The 17,294-nt window shown below is 59.5% G+C and overlaps 1 protein-coding gene across 2 annotated transcripts in view; it reads left to right on the forward strand.

The window, feature by feature from the left end:
- Window positions 1–4,883: 4,883 nt before the first annotated feature.
- BICRA (BRD4 interacting chromatin remodeling complex associated protein) overlaps window positions 4,884–17,294 on the forward strand; it is a 78,384-nt gene continuing 65,973 nt past the window's right edge. Inside the window, exon 1 of one of the 2 annotated variants that reach the window (XM_070498368.1) lies at window positions 4,884–5,709. The gene's annotated coding sequence lies outside the window, so the exon portion shown is untranslated. Of the gene's footprint in view, window positions 5,710–6,390; window positions 6,620–17,294 lie in introns of those variants that run through there. The other variant, XM_070498366.1, reaches the window with a different exon arrangement.

The raw sequence follows: 17,294 nt of genomic DNA on the forward strand, positions 1-17,294 counted from the left end.
CAACAGTTGGGGAAAAAAAAAAGAATCTACATTAGGGGCTGGCCCGGTGGCGCAGCGGTTAAGTTCGCATGTTCTGCCTCTCGGTGGCCCGGGGTTCGCTGGTTTGGACCCCAGGTGCGGACACGGCACCACTTGTCAAGCCATGCTGTGGTAGGCGTCCCACATATAAAGTAGAGGAAAATGGGCACGGATGTTAGCTCAGGGCCAGTCTTCCTCAGCAAAAAGAGGAGGGTTGGCAGCAGATGTCAGTTCAGGGCTAATCTTCCTCAAAAAAAAACACCTACATTAAGCTTCTCATGGCTTTTAAAAGAATGCATCCAAAGAAACGTTTTTAGGGGCCCGTGGAATGTGGTTGAAAGGAGCAACTTTGGAGCAGGGCTGCCTGAGTCTGACCCCTGCGGCGCCTGCTCTGGCCACTTCTGTAACCTCTGTGCCTCAGTTTCCACATCTGTAAAGCGGGGACGATATGAGAACCTCCCCGGCCAGGATGGTTGGGCCGTTCACGGACCTCGTCCGTGGATCTGGGCCAGCAGTGCCAGCTTCCCGAAGCGCTCCCGGTACCCCCTCATCTCTAGCCCGGCTTCCCCAGCCATCTAAACAGAGTTCACACAGCCTGCCCTGAACTTATGCAAACGAGGTCTTTACAAGGAAGATCCCTAACAGGCCCAAACGCAGCAGCTTCAGGAAGTCGTTCTCATCCTCCGCTCCGGATCCCGGAACAGAGAAGAATTGAAAAAAAAAAAAAAAAAAAAAGTCAAAATCCGGACAACCCTCCCCTTCTGCCCGTCAACTTCGTTTTCCCGCGGAGGCCGGCTTCCCTGCTTAAAGGGGCCTCTCCCAGTTTTGACTTTCTCTCCCCTTGCCGAAGAAGGACAGGCTGGTTCCTCCTCTTCCTCCTCCTCCATCGCCCAGGAAGCAGTGCTCCCACCCCCACGCCCCCGCGCAGCTGGGATGTTAAATCCGGCAGCGACGACAAAATCACTTAAAGCAGCAAATCAATAAAGCCACTCTTTGTTGGGTCTGGATGTGTGGTGGTGCAGGAGTGGGTGAAGAAGCGTGTCCCCACCCCCAATACCATTGCGGGGTGCAAGGGGCGCGGGTCAAAGGTCCAGGGCCTCTGTAGCCCAGTCAACAGTTTTCCCAGCGGCAGCTGCAGCGAGGAACGTGGACACAAAGAGAGACTTCTCACAACTTAATATTTTGATCTTGTATGTATTTTTTTGAATAGGGGATACAAGGTTCAGACTTGACAAAGGTACTAAAAGACCCACCCTCCACCCACACCCGCCTCCCTCCCACAGGCCACTGCTGTTACCAGTTTGTTTCTGCTTGCGAAGATTTTCTGTGCATGGAACAAGCAGAAGCTTATATTCACACCCCCCCCCCCCTTTTTAAATGATTATACACTCTTGTCCCTTCTTTGCTCTTTTGCACTGATCGGCTACATAGCTCATTCCGTGTTGGGTCGTGCATTGCTTCCCCATATTGGGCGTACTTCGTGCCCACGGTGGGTCGGACCACAACTATTTAATGCCTCCCCCATGGATGGACAGCTAGGTTGTTTCCGGGTTGGTTTCTCCTTAGGCATTTTTAGGAAAACAGGACCGGTGTTCCCCATCCCTTGGTTAGTATTTATCAAGAAACGGGCGGGAGCCTCCACCTGCCCGCCCCCTCTTTGCCCGCATCCGCCAAGGGCACCCCCTTGGACCTCTGGACCGGGGTCGCAGAGCTCCGCCCGGGCATCCTGCGCCGGCCCCGCCTCCCGGGAGCTGTCAGGCGCGGGCTGGGGGGCCCCCCGAAGCCCCGCCCCGCGGCTGGCCCGCGATTCAAATCCAGCCAATGGCAGCGTGTAAACAAACCCAGGCCCCGCCCCTCGATGAATAATTACCCGGGGGGGCCGGCGCTCGGCCCATTAACCCGGCAGGGGCTGTGGGCGTGGCCGAGCCGTGGCCCCGCCCCTGAGCGTGAGCCAATGGGCGGCCATGCCCCGCCCCTCGCACTTGCCGCGCTGAGGACCCGAGGCCGGGCTGGGCTCGCAGCTGCCTGATTTCCTCGGCGCTGGCGGCTCGGGCTCCGCGCGGGCGGGCAGGGCCGGGAGCTCGGGATGCGCACTCTCGCCGGACGAGCCATGTTTAAAAGGGCGCGGTCAGAGGGCGGAGGTCGCCGCGGCGTCCGTGCTTTCTGATTCCCCTTTCCTTCCCCTGCCTGGCGGCTAAACAGATCCTGGACGGGTCTTTTGATGGAAACTTGGAGGAGCCCAGGGCTGTTTTGGGATGGGGCAAGGCTCTTTCGTGTTTTGTCCCGTCTTGTTCTTGAGGTGTCGCCTACACCCAGAAGAGTGCACGGATCGTAAGGGGGCTGCTTGGCGGCAGACCCGCGGCGCCGGCATGCCCCCCGAACGAGAAACAGAAGTTGGGTTGGCGGAGTTTTAAGCTTTGCAGCCGCCAGGGCAAGAAAGGAGCCGCCATGGGTGTTGTTTTGACTTTCAGAGGCACAAACCACTTATTAGAAAAAAGAAAGAAAGAAAGAGAAAAGGAAAACCCCCTCTCTGCAGAGAGATGGCAGTCAGGCCTGCCATTGATCAGGGTCCCTTTGGGTAGGAGAGCGGGGTTGCTGGGCGGGCCCGAGGTGCAGGGCTCAGGTTAGAGGTGGAGGGGGTTAGGATCCGGTTGGGAGAGCTGGGGAAGCATTAAAATGAGTGGGTGAGATAGAAAACGCTGTGGTGCTTGGTGGAGAGGGGGCCTCTCCGGGCTGGAAGGTTGGGTGGGGAATGGGGGTCTTGGAGCCCACGTGCTGGATGTGGAGAGGGCATCCGGCCCCCTGGGACAGGGCAGGTCAGTTTTCCACCATCCAGATTGTTCCAGGGCGAATAGGGGCTTTCCTGCAGTTCCTTTTCCAGTTGCTTGGGTATAATTAAAACCATGCACTAAAGGTTGAGATGAGGGGCCCAGAAATCCAGGCTCGTGTCGAGGTCGCGGGGTTTTCATCACCCCAGGTGCCGTGTCTAGGGTTACATTGGGTGTGGAGTGGCTGCGGGGGCCTGTAGGAGAAGCCATTTGTCTCACAAGGAAGCAAACTTTTTCGGGCCCCTTTATTCATTCAGCAAACATTTGTGAGTTGTCTGGCACCTTCCCAGCCTTATGTTAGGAGAGGAAAGACTGTGACCCATAGGGGATTAAGTCCCAAATAATTGGCGGGCAAAGGACCCTGTGTCATGAGCCCAGCTGAACACAGGGGTGCAGCATATTTGCTGGTTGAGGAAGGTGGGTGCATTTTCCCTGGTCCGGCTTCTCACATCTGTATGCTGCTTTGTCCTTGTCCCCAGAGAGCTTCCATGTCCATTGTCCCATTGCATGCTCTCCATAGTCCATAAAGCCTGGACTCTGCGGACAGACAGCTGGGTTTGGATTCTTGGCTGTGTGGCCTTGATCTGGTTTCTTACCCTCTCTGAACCTGTTTCTCCTTCACAAAAAAAGGCTAGTGTTGAGATTTAAATGAGAGGCAGCACCTTCCCCAGGGGGTTGTTATTATGGTTATCAGACTGGGGAGTTAGATAGGATTACCTTGAACAGATATCCACAATGCATCGAAAAATAAGATGGATTTGATGGATGGATAGATGCACAGATGTGTGATAAGCAAGGAGAGTGACCTGCTGATGGGCGAAGCTGGGGGTTGGGGATTTAGGTGTTCCCTGTAATATTTCTTCTGCTTTTCCATGTTTGAAAATTTTCATAATAAAACGTTTGTGGGGGCAGATTTCAGTGCCTGACTATGCACCCCCATTGGACAGATGAGAAAACGCGGGAGCTGGAGAAGGGACGTGCCCCAGGTCCGTCTGGTGACTCAGAGACAAAATTGGTGACAGAAGACCTGGCTGTACTGAGTTAGTCCTCACCCTGGCTCAGGAGCCCCGCGCCAGTCGCTGAACCGATCCAGGTTTCACTGCCAGCTCGCTTCTTACCCTGGAACTCACCACTTGCATCAGATTCTCAAAAGGAAGGGGTGTGTCACCCCCAAAGGCCAGCAGGTCTCTTTCCACGTGGGTCCTAACTGACCCCTACACTGGCCTTGGACGTCGGGTCCTCCGGGGCTCTGCCAGCCGTGGCTGGGTTTGGGGCCGGCCTTTTGTTGGCTCCCTTCACACTCGGCGAGGCCGGTTCCCAGTGGCATGGCCTCATGACCACCTCTCCAGGTCAGGTGTGCCTATGGGAGGGTGGGTACGGCTCATCTCTGTTCAGCAGAACTTTCTGGAGCACTAAGTGCCAGGCACCATTCTCGAGGGGCAGCAGAGCAAGCTGGCACCTGCCAGGGAGGGCTGGTGGGGGGGGGAAACTGAGGCTCTGTGACTTATTCGCTTCCTTGCTTATTGTCTGTGTCCCCTAACAGAGCTGTGTGCGTGTGCCGGTGGGGAGGGGTCTGGTCACTACGAGACCCCTGGCACTCACCAGATCCGGGAACAATATCTCCTGTATGAATGAATAAACGTGGACAGTCGCCCCCCCCCCCCCCCCTTCAAGTCTGCTCACTTTGAGCCACTCAGTCCTCGGGGGCTGGCACCTACGACAGAGACACCAGTGCCACCGGGCTCAGCTCAGGCCCCACTTCTTGGTTGCGTGACCTTGGGCCAAACCCTCCCCTCTCGGAGCCAGTTTGGTTTTCTGCATGGTAAGATGGGAGTAACTAAGAGTTTCTAGAGGGTTCTCTTCCTGGTGGGCAGGACTGAGGACCGGAAACACCGTGCTCAGCCCTCAGTTAATGCGCACTCCCTGCGTCTTGTCCAATGGGCTCAGTTGTAGCAAACGGGACAAGCCACACAAAAATAAACCTGCATATTGCTGTTTCCTGAAGGGTCACATACCTCCAGCGGGCCTCAGAGGACCACCGTGTAGGTTACAGATGGGCCGCTGTCTTGCGTTCGTTCAGGGCAACCCATAATGTGTCCACTTCTGGCATTGATCACGTTTCCTTTGTATGGAACAGTCAATAATAATAACAGAGAGCGCTCATCTGGCACTTCCTGTCAGGCTCTGCTCTCCATCATAGCTCATTTCCTCCTAATGACCCTATGAGGTGAGGCCTGTTATTTAGAGAGGAGGAAATGGAGGCCCGGAGAGGTGAAGTAATTTGCCCAAGGTCACACAGCACGGAAGTGGCCAAGGCAGGATGTGAACTAGGGGCTCACGGGTTTGAGTCAGACCTCTTCACCTCTGAGGTTTCTTAAATAATACGGGTAGCACCACCAAGATACCAGGATAAGTGTTAAAGCTTAAAACAGAGAAATGTCTCAATCACGCATTTATTAAATACACATTTATTGAACGGCTTCTGTATGCACGAAGCCTTTCTAGGGCACTGGGGAGACACAGGGTATTAAGACACCAGACTATAAGTCCCCCTGGCCTGTGCGCCCGGGGAGGGCAGGTCTGGGCTGTCTGGGTCCCCGCTAGGCCCCCAGCACGGCGCGGGGCACACAGTAGGCGCTCACCCAGCGTTCCCTGAATGAAAGCGTGAATCTAAGCGTCCCCCCCGCCAGGCGTTCACGGCCTGGTGGGGCGGAAACGGACCCAACACCACCGAGACGTCCCGGGGCTTCTGGGAATCTCTTGGGCGCGGTCCGAGAGGCCTCGAGGAGCCTCAGAGGCAGGAGGGACCTGCGTCCCCGGCGCCCTCCCCGGGGCCGGGGCAGCTCGGCCACGATCGAGGCGGGTGAGTGATCCAGCCACGCCCGGGGGGGCCTGGCCAGTCGCCCCAAAGCCTCCGCCACCTTCCACCCTTTTTGGCTCCGACTCCCAGGTCCTTCGCGGTTCCACCCGCGCGGCCTCCCCTCCTTCTCCATCCTCGACCCCCGCTACCTTTTCGAACCTTCGGCGCTCGCCCTGGGCGCGTCTCTCCCGCCCGGCGATCGTCCCCCTGCGCCGGGGGGGCGCGCCCAGGGCGCACGGCGCCCCCTCCCCAGCCGGGCCGGGCTCCGGGGATCTGGGTGCGCCCATCCCTTTCGCTTTCCCCCTCCAACCCGGAGCATCACTCGAGCCAGCCGGCCGCCTCCACCGGAGCCTGGGAAGGCGCGCCCCCGAACCCCGGGGACCTGCGCTGGGGAGGTGGGGGCGGCGCCGGCACGGAGGGCACCCTCCCGGAGGCCTCCGCAGCCTCCCATTCGCTCCCGTGCCCGCCGCTCGGCGCCGGCAGCCGGGGCTGGTTTGCGGAGCCTCGGGGCGGAGCCTCCCGCAAGCCCGTCCCCCGGCGAGGGCGGAGGGAGGGAGGGAGGGAGGGAGGAGGAGGAGGAGGCGGTGGAGGAAGGGGGGGGCGGAACACAAAACCTGCAAGGGTTTTTTTTTTTTTGCTTTTGCATTTAATTAAAAAAAAAATTTTTTTTTTTTTTTTTTTTTTTTTTTTGCAAACCCGAGGGGTCCTCCCCGGAGCGCGCGCGCGGGGTCCGGGGCGCCCGGGCCGCGGCGCGGGGCGGCGGCAGGGGCCCGGCGGAGGCTGCCGGGCGGCCGCCATGCGATCAGGCAGTGCGCTGACCGGCCCGGCCGGTCGGCCCCTTCTGGGTCCTCCCTTTGCAGCCCGTGCGGGGCCGTCTCGGAGACCCCGCGCCGACGGCTGCTCAAACATCAGGGTGAGTTTCTCACAATGTAGCAATTTCTCTTTAAATCTCTTAACTCTCTCTACCTGCGAGTCGGGGCTGTGACAGGGCGCAAAAGCGAGGGGGGGAGTGGGGGTTGGCGGCGAGGGTGTATGTGGGGGGAGCCGGAGCCGGGGCCGAACCCACCCCCCCGACACTCGCACACGCAGCCCCCCAACCGGGGCGCAGCGCCCGCTGCCTCCTTTTTTTTTTCTTTTTTTTTTTTTGGGCTGCGCGCACCCCCCCCCCCCCCCCCGGCCGCCCCCCCCACCCCCTGCATCCTCTCCCACCATCATCGCCGCCCCGATCCTGCGGGGACCCCCCCCCCCCCACGGGGCTCCCTTGCCCAAACCCGGCGCCCGGTGCCTCCCCGGCCCTCCCGCCGGCTGCCGGGGATACAATGGAGCGACGGAAAAACGAGACCGAACGTGCCACGGGGGGGAGGGGCGCGGAGACCCCCCTCCCCCCGCCCGGGGCCCCCCCTCCCCTCTCGCCCGGCTCCCCGCCTTTCGGGGAAGCGGAGGGCCGTGGGGGGCAGCGGATGGCGGTTTCCCGGCCAGACGCCCCGAGCCTCCGTGTCCCCGGCCCGTGCGCCCCCTCCCCACATCCCTCTCGGGGGGCGCCGGGGAGAAACGGGGCCTCAGGCGAGCTGGGGAGGGGGGGATGCGGAAGGAGGCCCCTGGGTCTCCCCCCTCCTCGCCGCCCCGACACAATGAAAGGGGTTGCCTTGGTCCCCCACCCCCGCAGCCGTGGAAGGAGGGGACCCCCCGCCCCCGCTGGCGGGCTGGTCCCGGAGGGGGGCCGTTCCGGGGTGGTGGTGGGGGGGTGGTGGTGGAGGCGGAGGGAGGGGAGCCTTACCCCCTTACCCCTGTCACCTCCCGAGATTTGGGGCGGCCCCCGGGTCCACCCCCTCGGCTGGGAATGGGAGCAGCAGGCCCGGCTCCGGGCACCGCGCTCGGGTGGTGTGACCTTTAGACAAAGGCAGCCGTTCCCCGGGGTGCGCCCGGGCGAGCCGGGCCCCTGCGGAGCGCGGCCGGGCCGCGGGCACCGAGGCAGGGATGGGGGGGGGGCAGGGATGCAGCCATCTGGCTCCCCCATCCCCGGCTGCCCCTCGCCTCCGTCCCCGGGGCTCCTGTCACGGGGCGGCCGCGGGGCGACAGGAGCCCGCCCGGGGGCAGCGGGCCTTGGTCGGTGGCCAGCGGCGAGCCGGGCGCGCGGGCGGGCGGGCGCGGCGGGGATTGGAGGACACCGAGGCCCCTTCCTCTCCGCGCCCCTTTGTTTTGCTTTGTGGTTGTGAGCAGCTGAACTGCCCGGGAGGTGGGGTCAGAGGCCGCCCTGTCAGCTCTCCCGGGGCGGCCGGGGTGACAGGTCGCAGCCCTCTTGGGGTCCCCCAGGCCCCGGGGGGTGGGGGGGGCTGCAGCCCGTGCCGCGCGCTCCTGTGCGCACAGTCAGCCCCTTTTGGCACCCAGCCCTCCCCTCCTTTCCCGGGGGCGCTTGGCGGGGATGCGGGGTGTACCCTGGGGTTTAGGATAAGTTGTCTGCACTTTTCAGTCTCTCCCTGGGGTGACGTTGGGGGGGGGGGCTTGGTCAACTCTGACCTCTGGAGGGAGGGGTGGGGAGAACAGGGGAGGTGGACAGCTCAGGAACCACCCCCTTCCCCTGGCCTGTGTCCCTGGGGACTTAAGGGCCTGTTTACCTACCCCACCCTCCCCCATAGCTCCCCCACTCCTCGATGCCGGAAATAACAACATCTCCCTACTCAGGGGAGCCTTATGGATCGCCTCCTGCTGAGTGCTTTTCCGTCGGGCCACAACCCCCGGGGAGGAAGTGGGGACAGTTAGGATCCCCATTTTGCACACAGGCTAATGGAGGCTCAGAGAGGTGAAGTGGTTTGCTCAAGGTCACACAGCCTGGACTGGTAACCGTCTCAAGTTTCTCCAGCTTGGCTCAAAACTGTTAGGTTCCCCTGCACCCCTCTTTGGCGCTGTGTCCCTTTGACTTCGGTCACCCTGGGTCTCAAATATAGATTATACCCTGGAAGGAGCTGTTGGGTTTTTTCCCCACCGAGTACTGGTTGGCAGAAGGGGTGGGGGCGCCTGGAAGCTGGGCTGAGGGCAGGATTTCAGCTGTGGGAGGTGTGTGAGTCAGGGGAAGGGGGGCCCCAGGCCTGGCCAGGTAGGGGTCGGGGGGCACCTGCGAGCCTGCCCCGCTTTCATCCTCCTCCTGCTCTCCCTGAGCTGGGGCTCAGCCTGCTGCGCGCGAAGCTGAGCCCATGGGGACCTTCCTGGTCACTCTGCGCCGTGACCTTCCTTGGCGCCCGCAGGCAGCTGGCCCTTCTCCCCTCACCTGGGTGTCACACCCCGTGTCCCACCTTGGGCAGCTCATTGAACTCACTGGTCCTCAGTTTCCTCATCTGTAGAGGGGGCTAATTATAGTTCCCTTAGTGACCTTGAGGTGGGAGAAAGGGTTACCCGGCGTGTTATTTCTGTTTCTCATTCAGCGGATGGGGTCTCATGTGCCTGCAGGGGTGGGGAGGAATGTGGGGTGCTGGCTGGACATTTTGGGGTGAGTAGGAGCAGGTGTCCACCCTGGAGGAATCCTCTGGGGTGGGCGATGGGCGAGGGCTGGCTGTGAATAATCCTCCTTGGGGGGGACAGTCCCCCTTCCAGCTCTCTGGACTGGGACCCTCCCCCTGCAGCACTTCCTGGTCCTGAACAAACATTTGGGGAGTGGGCTGAGGCAGAGGGGCTGTGGAGGACCCCGCTGACCTGTTGAGGGAGGTCATACAGCTGATCTTCCCCTTTTACAGATGGGGACAGTGGAGTTCAGGGCAAGCTTGTTCCAGGGGCTGAGAGAGGCCTCCAGCCCAGGTGGCTGAGGCTGCTGCTGGGTGGGAGAGGGGCTCCATATTTGTCAGGAGGACTGGGGAGACAGCATTTTGAGGGAGCCCCTGCCCCCGCCCCCCACTGTTGTCCTCTACTTGATGTGCACATATCTTCCTTCCTAAGATGACAGGCGTAAGTCATAATTCCTGGCGGGCAGCGGCAGAGGGGCTGTAGGGAGACAGGTCTCTCGAGGCTGTTTCCGGAAAGTAGAAACTGATTTTTTTGGAGGGGGGGAGCATGAATAAGGCCCAAGAGGGTCAGGCCTGTGCCCTGCCCCCATCTCTGCTGACTTCCTTCCCAGAGGCCTCTGGGGCCTTCTCCAACCTTCCCTTAGGATGTGGGCTGTTCCCCCTACCACCTCCAAGAGGCTGTGGAAGGGCCGAGGGGTCAGTGCCGAGCCCTAGAGCCTGGCGGTGGGGTCCTGGGGTCTCAGGGAGGGTCCCCCAGGTTCCTGGGGGCCACCTTTTAGCTCCAGGGCCTGCCACCAGCGGAGTTCCCGCCAGGCCCCCCCCAGCCCTCCCCCGTGGCCGTCTTGACTCCTGGTCTCAAGAATGTGGAGGGCTGCTGGTGGGGGGAAGTTAATTGGAAACAGGAAGACATGGCATTCCTTTCCAGCTGGCCCAGGCCTGGAAAGCGGCAAGGGGGGCTGCCTTTCTCCCTCTGCCGCCCCGCAGGGGAGAGGGCTGGGGGGCATGGCTGTGTTGCTCTCGTCCCTGGGGGGCCTTCCCCGCCCGGGGCACCCTCCCTGGACAGCAAGTTGCCTGAGCTGCTGGCCACCATGTAAACCGCCCGCCCCACCCCCCCCATGAGAATGGGTTGCCTGCCACTGACTCCCGGTTCTCGGCTGAGCTCAGGGCACAGGGCCTGCCTGGCTTGGCTCCCCGGAGTAGGGTGTGTCACACCAGAGGCACATGGGAAAGAGTGGGTTGACTTGTCCCCAAGGACGCCCTCCTCATTCTTCCCCTAGAACTCCCCCTGCCCGGAATACCACCCTTAGACTTATGTCCCCATTCACTGGAGCCTTTGTGTCTCGGTGACATGCACGTTTACCCCACCAATGGAAGGAGAGAGTTTTCGAAGACATTACCAGGTTGGGGACAATTGTGTTTGTGTGTTCACGGTGCTGGGGATCTGTTGGCAGGAGAAGCGGGAGAGGGTGGCTTCGTTTCTTTAATTGTTCCCAGTGAAACTTCCTGCGGGCCTACTGTGTGCCGGGGCCCTGGGACCTGGTCCGGGAGGAGGCTCCAGAGAAGTGTTGTCTTCGGGGCTGGATTCGCTGCTCTGGGGTTTCCTGAATTCTGGGTGGTCTGCGAAGGATCCGGGGGAGAAGCAACTTCCTTCTCTCTGTCTCTTTGTTCCTGAGTGACACATGCAGGGGACAAATTGAAAATGCTGACCATAGTGCGTCTCCCCCTCCATCTTCTCCGGCATCGCTGGGCCCCCGGCTCACCTTCCCAGAGGCAGCACCTTGTCCCATTGTTCTGTGCACACACGTTTATGTGCATGTGTGTATCTTCCAGAATATTTCTTGTACACAGGTACGGAGGTAGCACACTCTTCCCATTGTTCTGCATGTTGCTTCTGCCCTCCATTTCCCTGGGAGACCCTACGACACGGTCCTCGGAGGGTTGCCTCCATCTTTTTCTTGGCTGCGTGGTATTCCGCCGTGTGAGTGAATCCTCGTCAACTTAACACCAACGCGGGGGTGTTTCCAAACCCACACAGAGCCGGGAGGCATGCGTCCACTTGTCCTACTGGGAAATGGGGATGCCAGTGGGATAACCTGGAAGTGGGATTGCTGGGTCCAGGGCCTGCCACTTGGAAGGAAGGAAGGAAGGAAGGACAGAAGTCGTGCCCCCTGCTGTTCACTTCATCCATCTGTCTATCCCGGGGTCTTTGCTTGTTCCTCCTGCCCGTAGCCTGCATCGTGTGCATGCCACATGGTGTGGAGGTCAAGACCGTGGGTTCTGGAAGCTGCCTGTCTGTTGGTTTGAATCCTGGCTCTGCCACTTGCTGGCTGAGTGGCTACAGGCAAGGAACCCCCTCATTCTGGGCTGTGTACACCGTATTGGCAGGGGTGGGAGGGAATGCTGGCTTTTCCACTCACTTGCAGCCTCACCCTGGGCAACGGATCCCTTGTTTGGGTCTGGGTTTCCTCGTGTATAAAATGGGCCCGTGGTGGCTCCCTCGTGGGGTCTGCTGTGAGGGCCAAATGGACCGGCACCCTCCCAGGCCGGGCATGGGGTCAGCTCTCAGGAACTGGCAAGTGACGTTGCTGTGATCTTCACTATGATTCCTGCTTTCCCGTGGGTCCCAGACTCCACTCTGAAAGGTCCCCGTTGTCTTCCCGAAGGACACATGGGGACAGCACTGGCCTAAAGCACACGGGAGCAGCAGGCACGGTGGAGGTCCCTGCTCTGGGCCTCAGGTTCCTCGACTGGAACAGTGGGAATGGCAGGAGGCCCACCATCCATGTGCTCACGGATGTCCAATGTGTGACACAAGGCCTGGCTTAGAACAGGTGCCCACACAGTGTTAGTGGCTGCGATGATGATGATGACGATGACAATGATGGAGAGAAGTGGCAGAGTCTCCCAGGGGGTCAGGCACCCAAGTCCTTATCACCTTCTCCTAAACCCTAGGCAATCGATGTTGGCATCTTTTTTTGTTTTGTGAGGAAGATTAGCCCTGAGCTAACTGCTACCAATCCTCCTCTTTTTGCTGAGGAAGACTGGCCCTGAGCTAACATCCGTGCCCGTCTTCCTCTACTTTATATGTGTCACGCCTGCCATAGCATGGCGTCCCAAGCGGTGCTATGTCCGCACCCGGGATCCGAACCGGCGAACCCCAGGCCACCAAAGCGGAACGTGTGAACTTAACCGCTGAGCCACCGGGCCAGCCCCCCGATGTTGGCATCTTAAACGGAAGCCAAGGTCCAAGTCAATCTTATCCCCTTTGGGCCTCAGTTTCCTCGTCTGTAACAGAACCCCCTCCTGGGGTCGTCGTGGGCTTCCATGAGCGAAGAGGCGGAAAGCTTTGGTGGCGGGTCCGGCTCGAAGGAGTGTCGGGGAAGTTCGCTTTGCTTGTTCTTGTTATTTTAACTTTTTCTCGTGGAAATGTTCAAGCGCCCGGGAGGACTTGGGAGGATGGTGTAAGCAGCCCCCGTGTCCCCCTCGCCAGCTTCAGCCATTTTCTGATCATCTTTTTTGATCTGGGACCCCACCCCCTTCCCCAAATTCCAGACCTCACATCCTTTCAGCTGTGTTGTTATTGTCACTGATGGTGTTGTTATCTCCGGGGTCCAGAATCTGTTTCACTACCTCCAGTATCCGGCCTGTTCTGTGAGGGGGGGTGGCATCAAGCCCATTTCACAGATTGGGGAAACCAAGGCAACAGAGAGTAGGCTTTCTGTGCGCTCCCTTCTGTGGGACCTTGGTGAGGTCCCTGTCTTGGCCGCCCCAGGCCTCGCACCCTGGGGCCTGTTTCTCATCCCATGGGCTTGGGGATTTACGCCTGGATGTGTGCCGCGTCAGCACCAGTCCTGATGTTTTCCGCAGACATCATCCCTGGAAGGGGCGAGTCGGAGGAGTTGGGCTGGTGACAGGGGGATGTTCAGGATGACCCCGGAGCTGAGGGGTGATGGGGTCAGCCACCTGAGTTCAAGTCCTCTTTCTGCCTTTTCTAACCTTGTGATGTGGGGGCAGGTGACTTCCCTTCTCTAATCTCAGGTCAGAGAACTGGAAGGACGAGAATAATAGTCAATGCTTCTTTCGAGAGCCTTTGCTCCAATTAAATAAGGTCCCACTTGGAAAAGTGTTTTGCAAGTGCCTGGCTCAGAGTAAGCGCTCAGCAGGAGGTCGCGGTCATTATTGTGGTCCCTGTTAGTTATTATTTCTGTGTGGACTCTGAGGGGGGCGTAACCAGCTGCTATTTTCAGGGTAAAGAGGGTCAGGGGAGGGGGCCAGCCTGGTGGCACAGCGGTTAAGTTCACGCATTCCACTTCAGCAGCGTGGGGTTCTCTGGTTGGGATCCCGGGTGCAGACATGGCACCGCTTGGCAAGCCATGCTGTGGTAGGCGTCCCACATATAAAGTAGAGGACGATGGGCACGGATGTTAGCTCAGGGCCAGTCTTCCTCAGCAAAAAGAGGAGGACTGGCAGCAGTTAGCTCAGGGCCAATCTTCCTCAAAAAGGAAAAAAAAAAAAAAAGAGGGTCAGAGGAAGGGCTGATGTCCCTGGAGCTCCCCAGCCAGGCTTGGTGGCCTTCGTCCCCTCCTCTTGCCCAGTCCATCCCTCTGCACTTCCCCTTTGAGGTGCTTCTCATGCTCGGAGGGGCCGGAAGGGGCTGTTGACTTCTGGATGATGCCCCTCCCCCGCTGCACCAGCCTCCTATGTCCCCTGCGTCCCAGCCTGGCAGCCTTGAAGCAGAATGAGGAGGGACATCTGTCTGTGGCTGTGGGACCCTCATTAATGACCTCGGGGCCCTGGAGGGAGTCCCTGGTGGGCTCCACAGCCTGGGGGTGAAGGGTGACCTCGTCCCCCGGGACACCCGCAGGTCGAAGCCCCCTGGATCCCTCTTTGCAGAACCCGGGTGCTGCCACTTGTGCACCGTGTGGTGCTGGGGGTGGCTGTGACCTCCTGCCCTTCCCTGGTGTGCAGGATGCCGAGCCCCCCGGCCGGGAGGGCGCCCTGGAGGAGCTCTCAGCTCTTAGCTCTCAGCCTCTCATGCCCGGCTCCCCTGGGCTTGGCCTCACTTCTCTCTCCAGAATGTGCCCAGCGACCTCCCGCTCGTGTGTCCACGCATGTCTGTGTCCCCCCAGCCCTTGCTCACCGAAGTATAATTTACAAGCAGCAAAATACGCAGTTTGAGTGTCCATCTTAGCAAACGTGGCCACCGTGTAACCCACCTCCCTGTCAAGATCCAGGACGTACACATCGTGGCCACAGTGTCTCCTTCCTAGTTGACACCCCCTCCCAGAAGCGCCCCTGGCCTGCTCCGTCTTCTGGGTCCGCGTCACCTCTTTTCGCATTTCGCAGACTCAGGCTCCCACAGCGTGTGGTCCTTCGGGTTCACGTCTCTGGCCCAGCATTGTCGCTTGGAGTCCTGTTGCTGTGGCCGTCAGGAGGGCCTGCCTTTTTCCCCCTGAGCAGGATTCCAGGCAGGGTTTTACCTCCTTTCTCTCAGGAGAGAGAGGACCGCCCCCCCTGCCGCCCGGGCCACAAGGTCTTATCATCCAATGCCCGTCCGTCCCCTGGATGCCCATCCCAGCCCCCAGCCCCCTGGTCTAGGGATGCCCCCCCCCCCACTTTACTGTAGCCCCATTAGGATGTTGTAGGTCACCCCTGAGCTTTTCTTCAGGTCTGGCTTTCTCACTAGACGCTAAACAGCAGAAGGAGAGAAACGACATGCCCCATGTTCTCAGTAGGAGCCCCATAGGTGTTTGTTGACTGACTGATGGACTAAATAGAATGATGGATGTGTCACATGGGTGGAGAAAGAGGAGTAGGGAGCTCCGTGTTTGGAGTCCTTCTTCTGTTTCTCAGAAGGCGACCACCTGATTCCAAATCGCCAGAGATGTTTGTTAAAAATGCCAGTCCCAGGGCCCCACCCGGTCCGATCTCCTGGGAGGCCCCCAGCCACACTTGACCCTTGTTCCGAGGACGTCGCCCGACCTGCCCTCGCCTGCCCCCCGGTGCCCCGTGCGTGCTCCCTGGGAGCTCTCCAGAGAGGGGATGAATCGGAGCCCGTGGGGCGGCTCAGGACTGTGGCCCGCCCCCTGCTCAGCTGGGAAACTGAGGCTCGGTGGGGCTCAGGTGCTGCTGGGAGTGGAAGCCAGACTTATTATAATCCCGTCGAATCCGCACAGCCATCGGTTGTAAGAGTGCCTGCCTTTTCAGAGACGGTGAAGAGTTGAGAAAAATGCGGGAAGAGCCCTCATCCGTCCTGGCCTTCTGGTTTTGAGGCCCTTCCAGGCTGTGCCCCCGAGGTCTCAGGCGGTTTCGTGGGGGGCTTGTTCTCTGTCAGAGCTCTGTCTCCCAGCGGGATGAGCAGAGCCCCCTGCGTCTGCCAGCCCCTTGCCCTCCCCAAGCACGTCCCCCTTCCAGGGTCCCGGGTTTTCATTTAGACCTTTAAGAAGCTGGGCGCCGTATCTCCATTTATCACAGGGGCCACTGAGCCAAATTCTGGGCCTAACGAGCCCCTGGCCAGAGTCTGTAGCAGAATTGGGAGTTTATTTAACTGAGTTCCTAACATAAGTTTCCTTTAAACAAACATATACACACATGTGCGTGTGTACATATATATAATATATTATATGTTATATAATAGTTTAATATTACACTTAACAATATAAAAATATGATAAATCTATATGTTATAAATAAATAAATACAAGTGTATGCTTTTATATATATAAAATCCCTTTATTCTCATTCATACCCCCCGCCCCCTCCTCGCGCATCTCACGCGCATCTCTGTTCTCCTGAACATCCTTCACTCTGTGTGGTGAATTTTTACCTTCTGTACCAGATCCTGCCGTTGTTCTCCTTCGGGGTCTTTTTCCACCCAGCACCCACTTTCAGGCCCCCGTGTTGCTGCTCATCCGTCTGGTCTGTTGCTTCTCCCAGCTGGGGTGCACCCTGGGGTGCCGTCATCATGGTTTGCTTAAAATTCTCCCCGGGACCCCCCCCGCTCCACCCCCCCCCCCCCCCCGTGGCCACCGTCTCCCTCTCACAGAGGCAGCAAAGGTGAAGGGACTCGTCCAAGGTCAGGCAGCTCACCTGAGGTCACGCAGCCGGCTGCCGGCAGAGCTGGGGTTGAATCCTGGAGCATCCTGCTGGTTCCTTCGGACCCCCCGCACAGCGAATGCACCCCTCCTCCCTGAGAGGTGGGAGCGGCATTTCAGGAGTGCCGGCTGGGCTGGGAGGTTAGGAGGAGGCGTTGCTTCTGGGGTGTGTTGTGGTATCAGGGCAGGCTTCCTGGAGGAAGGGGTTTCTGGGGACAGGTTTTGGGCTCAGGGCCATTCTCAGCAGAGAGAAGAAGCCTGGGATGCTTTGCAGAAAGGCTAATTGAAGCTTCATGGGGAAGGGGGGCCCGGGACACTGGCGCTGGGACACGGGGTGCCTCGTTTTTGTTGATGGGAGGTAAGAGAAAGAGGGAGTCCAGGAGGACCCAAGGTCGTGGGCCCGAGCAGCTGGGTAAAGGCAGGTGCCCTTTCTTGAGATGACGGGGAAGTGTCTGCAGTTTGGGGAGCTCAAATCGAGGGAGGAAGCTCTGCCACCCCCTCGGCTGGTGGAGAGATGCAGAGAGGAGAGAGATGGAGAATGAATGAATGGGCTGTGGGGTCCTGAGGGAGGACGGTGACTCTGAGTGATAACTGAGGTCCCAGGGAGAGGACGGGAGAGGGTCAAGCATCAACTGGGGTGGCTGCCCATGAGTAGGGGCAGAAGCTTCTTTGGCCGAAACAGAGAAAGAGGGAGGAGGGTCAGGATCAGGCACGGTCAGCATCTCAGGAGCAAAGGAAGGGAGTTTCCAGAATGTCTTAGCTTGGGTGGACTTGAGGTCGGGCTCCCTGGGCTGGATGCAGCTGTTCTGGAAGCAAGGATTTCCTGGGTTGATGGGTAGGTGGGGGCCGGAGGCAGACTGGAGTGTGGTGAGGGGAAGGATGGCTGCACGGATGGATGGATGGAAGGAAGGAAGGAAGGAAGGTGAGGTCTCACGGATGGGTGGAAGGAAGGAGAGATCTCGTGGATGAGTGGATGGATGGATGGATGGGAAGAAGGAAGA

The sequence above is a fragment of the Equus asinus genome, chromosome 26 (assembly GCF_041296235.1).
Source record: "Equus asinus isolate D_3611 breed Donkey chromosome 26, EquAss-T2T_v2, whole genome shotgun sequence".
Classification (NCBI taxonomy): domain Eukaryota; kingdom Metazoa; phylum Chordata; class Mammalia; order Perissodactyla; family Equidae; genus Equus; species Equus asinus.